The sequence below is a fragment of the Ursus americanus genome, chromosome 16 (assembly GCF_024610735.1).
Source record: "Ursus americanus isolate L20-20 chromosome 16, mUrsAme1.1.p, whole genome shotgun sequence".
Taxonomy (NCBI): Eukaryota; Metazoa; Chordata; class Mammalia; order Carnivora; family Ursidae; genus Ursus; species Ursus americanus.
This window is the reverse complement of record NC_142142.1, coordinates 19,471,693-19,480,013: the sequence shown is the minus strand read 5'-3', so window position 1 is coordinate 19,480,013 and position 8,321 is coordinate 19,471,693. Positions and strand designations below refer to the sequence as shown.

The 8,321-nt window shown below is 47.0% G+C and overlaps 1 protein-coding gene across 28 annotated transcripts in view; it reads left to right on the top strand.

Moving 5' to 3' along the window:
- The first annotated feature begins 3,071 nt into the window (after window positions 1-3,071).
- The window catches only part of SYTL2 (synaptotagmin like 2), a 121,222-nt gene continuing 115,972 nt past the window's right edge, over window positions 3,072-8,321 (top strand). For 27 of the 28 annotated variants that reach the window (XM_045815610.2, XM_045815621.2, XM_045815622.2 and 24 more), the window contains exon 1: window positions 3,072-3,189. The gene's annotated coding sequence lies outside the window, so the exon portion shown is untranslated. The other variant, XM_045815595.2, reaches the window with a different exon arrangement.

Genomic DNA, 8,321 nt, shown 5'->3' with positions numbered 1-8,321 from the left:
CCTAGGAAGGCAGAACTTCATGACATTTGTCCTAGGTCCTGATGCCTGAGAAGGATTCGTTGGTTCTGAAATAGAGGGGAGATATTTCAAGCCTGAAGGAGCCATACCTAGTATGACAGATATATACTCATCTACTAACTGGCTGATAAAACAAAACAACGTGGGTGATGTGCCTGTGACTCTACAAAATCACAGCTAGGTGGTTTTAGGGGTGAAGTCCCAGAGTCTCATTTGAAAGCACCGGCCTGGTGGCATTCCACCGTCCAGTCCAGGAGGACTGCTCGGAGAGCAGTCACACACACCCTGGCAAACAGCACTCCCTTTTATTTCAGCTCCACAGAGTTGTAAAAATTGACCAGGCAGGGGTTCCAGATTTAAACACCCTATGTCCAGCTAGAAAACTCTTCCAGGCCAGTGTTCTATCTACCTGCAGGTTTCTAAGCTCACTTCTACTCCTGTCCCAGTTTTCACAGATCCAGCATCAATCTTTCCGTTTAGGTTCTGTTTTTTTCTGGGATTACATTTTCCCTTTCTAGTACATTACTATTAGATTATTTTTCCCTTTCCCTTTCCCTAAGACCACTCTTCTAACCATTATCATATCATTAGCTAACATTTATTGAGATCTTACTTAGGGCCAGGCAATGTGCTATGTAAATGGCAGCATCTCCCTTACATGGGGCAGGAAATATGACTACAGCTGACCCTTGAACAACTCAGGGATTAAGGTGCCTATCCTCCCCACCCCTCCCTGCATAGTCAAAAATCCACCTATAACTTTTGATTCCCCCACTACTACTATTAGTAGTCTGTATTGATTGAGAGCCTTACCAACAACATAAACATTTAACACACATTTTGTACATGCATTATATACTGTATTCTTACAGTAAAGTAAGCTAGAGAAAAGAAAATGTTATTGAGAAAATTGTAAGGAAGAGAAAATACATATACAGTACTGTATTTATTTTTAAAAAATCTATGTATTAGTGAACCTGTGCAGTTCAAAACCATGTTGTTTTAGAGAGGAACAGAGGCCTAAACAGGTCAAGTGACTTGTCCTAAATCAACCAGCTAGCTAGCTCAGCGGTGGAGTCCACTGATAGAGTTGGGACAAACACCACTCTGTACACTAAACCCTGCACTGCATTATCCCTATCGCCTTGCTTTTCCCTCCAGTATCAACAGAGAATTTTTTGTGAAATTAGCATGTCATTTACATGCAAACTATTTTGAAGAATGACAATCTACTACAATAGGTTAAGAGGAACAAGCTTCTTTCTGCTGACTTGATATGATCATGTTAACTAAGATTTATTCAGTACTTCCTTTGTGCAAGGCACTCGGCTATACACATGCACTTTCTCATTTTAACCTGCACAGTAGCCTTGAGAGGAGCATTATCATCATCTCTTTTACAAATGAGCCAAATGAGGCACAGAGAGGTTAAGTAACTGGCTGAAGGTCCTGTTAGGAAGTGGAGCGGGGGCAGTATTTGAACGTTGGCCATTTAACATCAGGGCTCTAGCTTTTAACCTCTGAGCTTTCTGACTTTTTGGGATGAGGGCCCCAGCAAGACTCTTCCTCAATTTCTCCCCCACCGCTCTTGCCCAGAGCCTGAAGTGAGACTTCACACCCTCCCTAGCAGGCATTGCTATTTCTCTTCTGGGAGGAGTGACACTTGGAATAGGGAGAATTGAGTTCCTTCAAAGCCTTGTAGCAAGAATGCAGGGCCCCCAAAGGCGAGCAAGGTCCAGTGCCTGCCTTTCCCGTTGGAGAGGGGCGGGAAGGGGATTACCAAGGCACACACAAATAACACTGAAAACGAGATAGCAGACAAATGAGGTCAGACCACTCCCCTGCTTAAAGTCATTCACCAGCAGCCCCCACCAACAGGACACAGTCTGCTTCCCTCAGCAAGGCAGGTATGGCCTCTCTTCTGCATCTGCCACTTTACCTTCATCTCTGCCTGCCTGCTTCTCTGCAGCCCTTCCATCTGATCTAACTTGCAGCCTTCCTTCAAGACTTATTTTGGTCACATCTGTATTAAAATCTGTATTGCCCTCCTCTCCCAGTGTTTGTGACTCTACGACACTTTGCACACCCATTCTAGCTGTTATTACACGAAATTGAAATTATTTGCAAATATGTCTCTTCAAAGGCAAGATGAGTGGTTATTCCTCTTTTGCATCCCCAGTGCCCACCCAGCACAGGGACAGAGGAGACTCTCAAAGCTCGGGTGAAAGCCAGAATGCACACATAACCCAGAGCAAGGATTCCCGGGCCAGGTGAGCAGCCCAGCACCCCTGAATGAAGTCCTTGCGGATCTGCATTGTTTGAGAAAAGGAAGATTTTTTGGAAGAACCGAAGGCAGACCTGGGCCACCCTCAGTTGGATGGACAACACAAATAGGGGAGATGAGGAGAAAGGAGAGGGCCTTCAGGTTTACCTCTTCCAGAAGTTTGCTTGGGCTGGCCCCATCATTGGTAACATTTTTAAATTGGCTCTGATACAGTACCTTCCAGCACCTTCCAGCAGCGTAACCCCGTCTTCATTGCACACCCATGGGGTGGCTCAGGCGGCGCACATCAGGCTCACAACTTACCCAGGTATTATTGGATACTTTTAAAGCACTACTTCATTTAATTTTCTTAACAACTTGTTAAGTATTTTTATCTACTTTATACGTTCAGAGCAGTTAAAGCATCTTGATCTCACCCGCTTCCCGGGAGGGACGGCTGACCTCGCTCTCTGAGCGGAGAGCACGCCACCTTTTTGGGCTTCGGGGACTCCTAACGCACAGTGGTCAAAAAATAACTGCTGCACTCTTTATCTGCGCAGTAAAAAAAGTTGTTTGAGGGCAAGGTGCACTTGAGGAGGCCCAGGCGGGGAGGGCCAAGGGGAGAGAAGAAACAGGAGGGGCGCAGGGAAGCTGAAGAAGGGCAGGGGATCCGGCCCGAGCGCCCCGCGCCGGGGGCGGGGCGGGGCGGGGCGAGGCCCGGGCGCCACGCCATTGGCCCGCGCGTGCCCGGGAGACGCCCCTGCGCGCCCGCCCGTCGCCCGCAGGGGGGAGCCTGCACCCGCAGCCCGGCGCTGACAGCGGCGGGGCAGCACCTGGACCGATGCGGGGCATAGCCGCTGGCGCGCTTTCTGGGGACAGGAGCCTCGCCGAGCCCCGTCCGGAGGAAGGTAACGCGCCGCGCCGAGGGTTTCGGGGTTTGCACCACCGCGATGGGTCTGCGGACTCGAGGACGCGGGAGACGGCGAGACGCTCTCCCGGCCCGGCTGCGACTCACAGCAGTAGGGTTCTAGTCTCTATTTCTCTGCCCACTCGAGATGTTATCTCGGGCAACTTTCTTTCCCTCTCCGGGTCTCTGTTAAATGAGGGAGGTGTTGGTGTTGACTGATGCTTTGTAGTGTTCTGAGTTCTGAGACGCGAGCAGCGTTTTGGCATCCGGCAAACCCCCTTCCTCAAATCCCCGCCTGTAAGAGCCAGCTCCGCTGCCCCGGGAGCCGAGTCTTCAGGAAGCCCAGGTACCGGCTAGACGGAGGTTCTGCTGGGCTGTAGCGTTTCCTGGGGTTTTTGAGGACTGATCTGGGCTTTTGGCTGGCTGTTGGCGGGACCTGACTGCAGAGGAACTGCCCCCAGATTGCTCAGGTGAGGTGCAGTCGGGCGTTAGGACCTATCTACAGGTGGGGTGTTGGGAAGGGGGAGCCGGAGGCTGATGATTTTTACTTGGAAAACAAGCAGTTTTTGTTTTGGAATTATTTTCCTACACCCAGACCTCGTCCCGTCGTGAGTTCTAAATCACAGGAATGGGATTTATCATCGTGCAGGACGGAAAACCAACTGCTTCAGCAACCAGGACATAGAGTTCCATCAGCAGTGGGCCTCTCTCTCCGCACCCATCCTGTTTCCTCCCTCTTCCCGTTCCTCCCTCCTGCCTTTATAAATCCCCTTGGACTTTGAGGGGCTCCATTTTCTGTCTGAACGAAAAGTCCTCGTTTTCATTTAGTGCTGGTTTGTGACCAGCGGCCTCTAGAGCTTTGGGTTGAGATGGAAGCCTGGATAGGAACAGACTGTGGATCATACCGTCAGCCTCCCGTCCCATAGGGCCTGGCAGCGATGTGCAGAGGAAGCCCAGTGGGCTTCAGACAGACAGGCATTGGAGGGTGGAATGATTCAAACTGCTGTCCAGCTTCCTGTCCCCTTCTTGGCAGCCATTCCCAGTGAGGGAATTGTGGCCCCAGCCATCAGTTGGGTGCAGCAGGCAGAGGACGATTGAAAGGAATGGAGGACTTTGATGGGGGCGGGGGGGGGGGTGGTGGTGGTGGTGGTGGTGGTGGTGGTGGTGGTGGTGGTCTGTGGAAGGTCTCCAGGTGCCCTCCCCCCCCCTTTACCCCTGTAGTCCTTCTGCCCCTTAGTGTGGTGTCTGGGTGAAATCGGATGCCAGGGCCTGTTGAGAGTGGTGGAGAAGGAGGCAGGGCAGTGACGATATTGGCTGTCTTTATTGGGCATTTATGGGCCAGATATTCTTTGCATATCATGTGTCTTTAGTTCTCACAAAGCCACATGAGGAAAGGTATACTGGCATTTACCCCATTTTACAAATGAGAAACTGGGGCTCAGAAAGATTGCTTCCCTTAGTCACATAGCTAGTAAGCAACATTGTTGGGATTCAAATCTAGTCTCTCTGATTCTAAAACCTGTGTTCTTTCCACCTTTTTTGGTGCTGCTTGAGTAAGGACAAGCTGGAATTGTAGCAGCAAAAATGACTCTTACTGAGTTCTCAGTAGGTGCCAGACACTGTTCAAAGCATTTTAGAGGAGTTACACCATTAATGGTGCAGGAGTTTCAGTCATTCTGGTGGGGATAAGTGACTGCCTTAGCCTCTCTCAAGCAGCAATCCTGTTCCAGAACGCCTGCCTGATTCCCCCCAGCTGCTAGTAAGTGCGTGGGTCAGGAGCCCTGTTTGCTTTATCCTAGAGGTGGTTTGAGGTCTAATGAAAGATTGATTGTCCACAGCTGATCCGTTAGACCTGACCGTTGGCTTGTGAATGTTCCCACTGTCCCCTAAGAGGCCTTTGCAGCCTTTGCTCAATAAACATTTGTGGAATGAATGAATTAGCACCTTGTACAGAGTGGTCTGCTGTCCTGCCGAATCGGGGCAGCTTGGGCCCCACCATCCTCAGAACCCAGGGTGCCAGGCCAGGCAGTTTCCCATTCTGGGAAAGGGAGGTAGAGTGAACTATGCCCCTGTGGGCTCCCAGATTTGCCTGGTAATATATTTCCTACCACCTGTTTTATAAGGAATTTTAAAGTTATAGCAGATGAAGAAAAAAATTGATTTTTTTTTTTAAACTGACAGGAACAGTGACTTAGTGTCTCTCAAAAGGGGGGTGAATAAGATGGTAGTGTTTGCCTTAGGGCTTCCCAAACTTCTCCCTAGAAGAATCTCCAATAACGAAACTGACAAGCCCTTCTAGGGGTTGGGGTATGGTTCAGATGGACTCCAGCAAGCTTGAAAAATTGTTTTAAGAATTTATGTGATTTTTTAAAAAGATTTTATTTTATTTATTTGACAGAGACAGCCAGCGAGAGAGGGAACACAAGCAGGGGGAGTGGGAGAGGAAGAAGCAGTTTCCTAGCGGAGGAGCCTGGTGTGGGGCTCGATCCCAGAACGCTGGGATCACACCCTGAGCTGAAGGCAGATGCTTAACGACTGCACCACCCAGGCACCCCGAGAATTTATGTGATTTTTAAAATGTGACTTCATATGTTGAACTTGGCTTCAATATATAAAATAAGTTTTTCCCCAAAATATTTGTATAAAAGTGGTGTTCTGGCATATTGTTTTATATTCTTGGGGGCTGAGAGTATCCAAATGGAGAAGTAGGGCAAAGGTTCTGGTCTGGGGGTTTGGGTATTATTTACGTTTTTCATGCACTTAGTTTACAGTAATAGAGCTTCCCAACCCGTTGTGAAGATAACCCCTTTCCTCTTTATCTGAATGAAGAATGTGTTTTAAAAAATTTTAAAAAATCTTTATTGTTTGATTCCCCCACCAGCTCTGTTAAGATAGAAGTGGAATATAACATGTGTAAGTCCATGATGATTTCATATGTGTATGTATTGCTACTATTTTTTTGTAGTGAGAACATTTAAGAATTATTCTCTTAGCGATTTTCAAATATACAATACAGCTTTTTTAGCTATAGTTGCTGAGTTGTATATTAGATTCTCAGAACTTAAGTCATCTTATAACTGGAAGTTCATACCCTTTAACCAACATCTCCCCATTTCTCCCACTCCCCAGTCCCTGGCAACCACCAATCAATTCCCTCTTTCTGTGAGTTCAGCTCCTTTTAGATTACACGTGAAAGTTACAAGTGAGTTCATTATTTGTTTTCTTATTACCAGACTTATACATATATTCATTGTAGAAAAAGACAAAATACAGATTAATAATAATAATAATACATACATACATACAAACTCAGAAATAACCAAGGCAAAACTTGGGAGATAGCCCTCCAAATCTTTTCCTCTGTGTCTATATGAGTAAATTAAAAAAAAAAAAGAACAAATGATGGGGCTCCTGGCTGGCTCAGTCAGAAGAGCATGTGACTCTTGATCTTGGGGTTGTGAGGTCAAGCCCCACGTTATTAGAGATTGCTAACAAACAAACAAAAGAAACTCAGGCACCTGGGTTGCTCAGTCAGTTAAGCCTCTGCCTTTGGCTCACGTCATGATCCCAGTGTCCTGGGATCAAGTCTTACATCTGGCTCCCCCTCAGTGGGGAGCCTGCTTCTCTCTCTGCCTGCTGCTCCCCCAGCTTGTGCTCTCTCTCTCTCCCTCTCTCTCTGACAAATAAATAAAATCTTTTTTTAAAAAAAAGAACTTACAAAATAATTAAGATCATCATAAAGGTTAATCTTGTTTGTGAACCCCAAAGTCTACCCCGCCCCATAATTAATTCCCCGGTGTCACAGAGTTTCCAGCAGAGGGAAGTGCCTGCTGTGGGGCTGTTGCTCGCGGTCAGGATCAGGCTGTGTTTCTTGTGAAATGACTCACGTGTCTTAAATGTCTCAAATGTAACCGAAAAGGTAGCTCATCAGTGTTGTTGAAGTGCAGAACGAGAGCGGAGAATTCTATAGCTAAAGTGCACGGGGAGGAGCCTTAGATAAGATCACTGCTCCTGCGTCGTATTTTACTACCTGTGTGACTTTGGGCAAGACAGGTAGCTTCTCTGAACCGGTTTTCCCTTCTGTAAATTGGGAATAACGACACCTACTCTACCTTCCCCTACTAGAGTCACTATTGAGGACCAAGTGTCAGGTGTGATTGTTACTTGAATTGCATGCAAGTGTGTATGCTATTTTAAAAAAGATGTTTAAATGTAGAAAGATCAAAAGTATTGTAGGTCTTTATAAAATCTGGAATCTAACTCATGGGCTTAACATTTCAGTAGGACTTAACTACAGTGCAAATGCTCTATTGGATTCCTACTCTAAGTTTTCTTTGAAGAATATGATTCCTTGATGTCCAGCATCTGGGTGATCTTCGTCACAATTCTGAACTGAAGAAAAGGACAGGAAATAGTCCCATTTTACAGAATAAACGTAGGCTTGCCATTCAAGACAGCTGTTCATTGGCACAGGGTCCTAGAGCCCCAGGGCTGTCTCTAGTTGCCTTAAGCAAGGCAGAGGTGCACAAGGAAGAAGCAGGGAGAGTAACTGGAAAGGCAGTAGGACATGTGGGGACACGGGGCAGTGGGGACATGGCCGAATACCGGAAGCCACCGCCTCAAGGGCTGCTCCCAGACACGCATGCACTCAGCTCCTGGCAGTTCTGGAATGGGCCCTGCACTGGGAGGCAGTGCCTCAGCTTCTGTTCCTACCCCAAAGACAAGCTGTGTAATCTTAGTCGTATCTTCGCCTTGAGCCTTGGTTTCTTTATAAAGTGAGGGGTTAGGACCAAAGGAGGTAACTTCGAGTCTTAAAAATCTATGATTCTGGTTGTTCTTTCATCTACATTTGCCCAGATGGAACTTTGGTAGAGAATTAACACATCCAGATAAATCAGGTGTGGGAAAATGTTTCCACTTCCTGTTGCTTCCAGCTTTTGGTCTCCCCAGCTGACACCCTCAAGCAGAACACACGATCCATAGATCATTAAGAGGTGAATTGTTCTGCTTGTCTATTTGTTACTATTAATCTAGAACCTCCTTAGATTTTTGGGCGGGAGAACTGCTTTCAGTAACTTTGGGGAAGGTTGGTTGACAGAAGTGTATAGTAAAAGCAGGTTATTTCTGGTAATA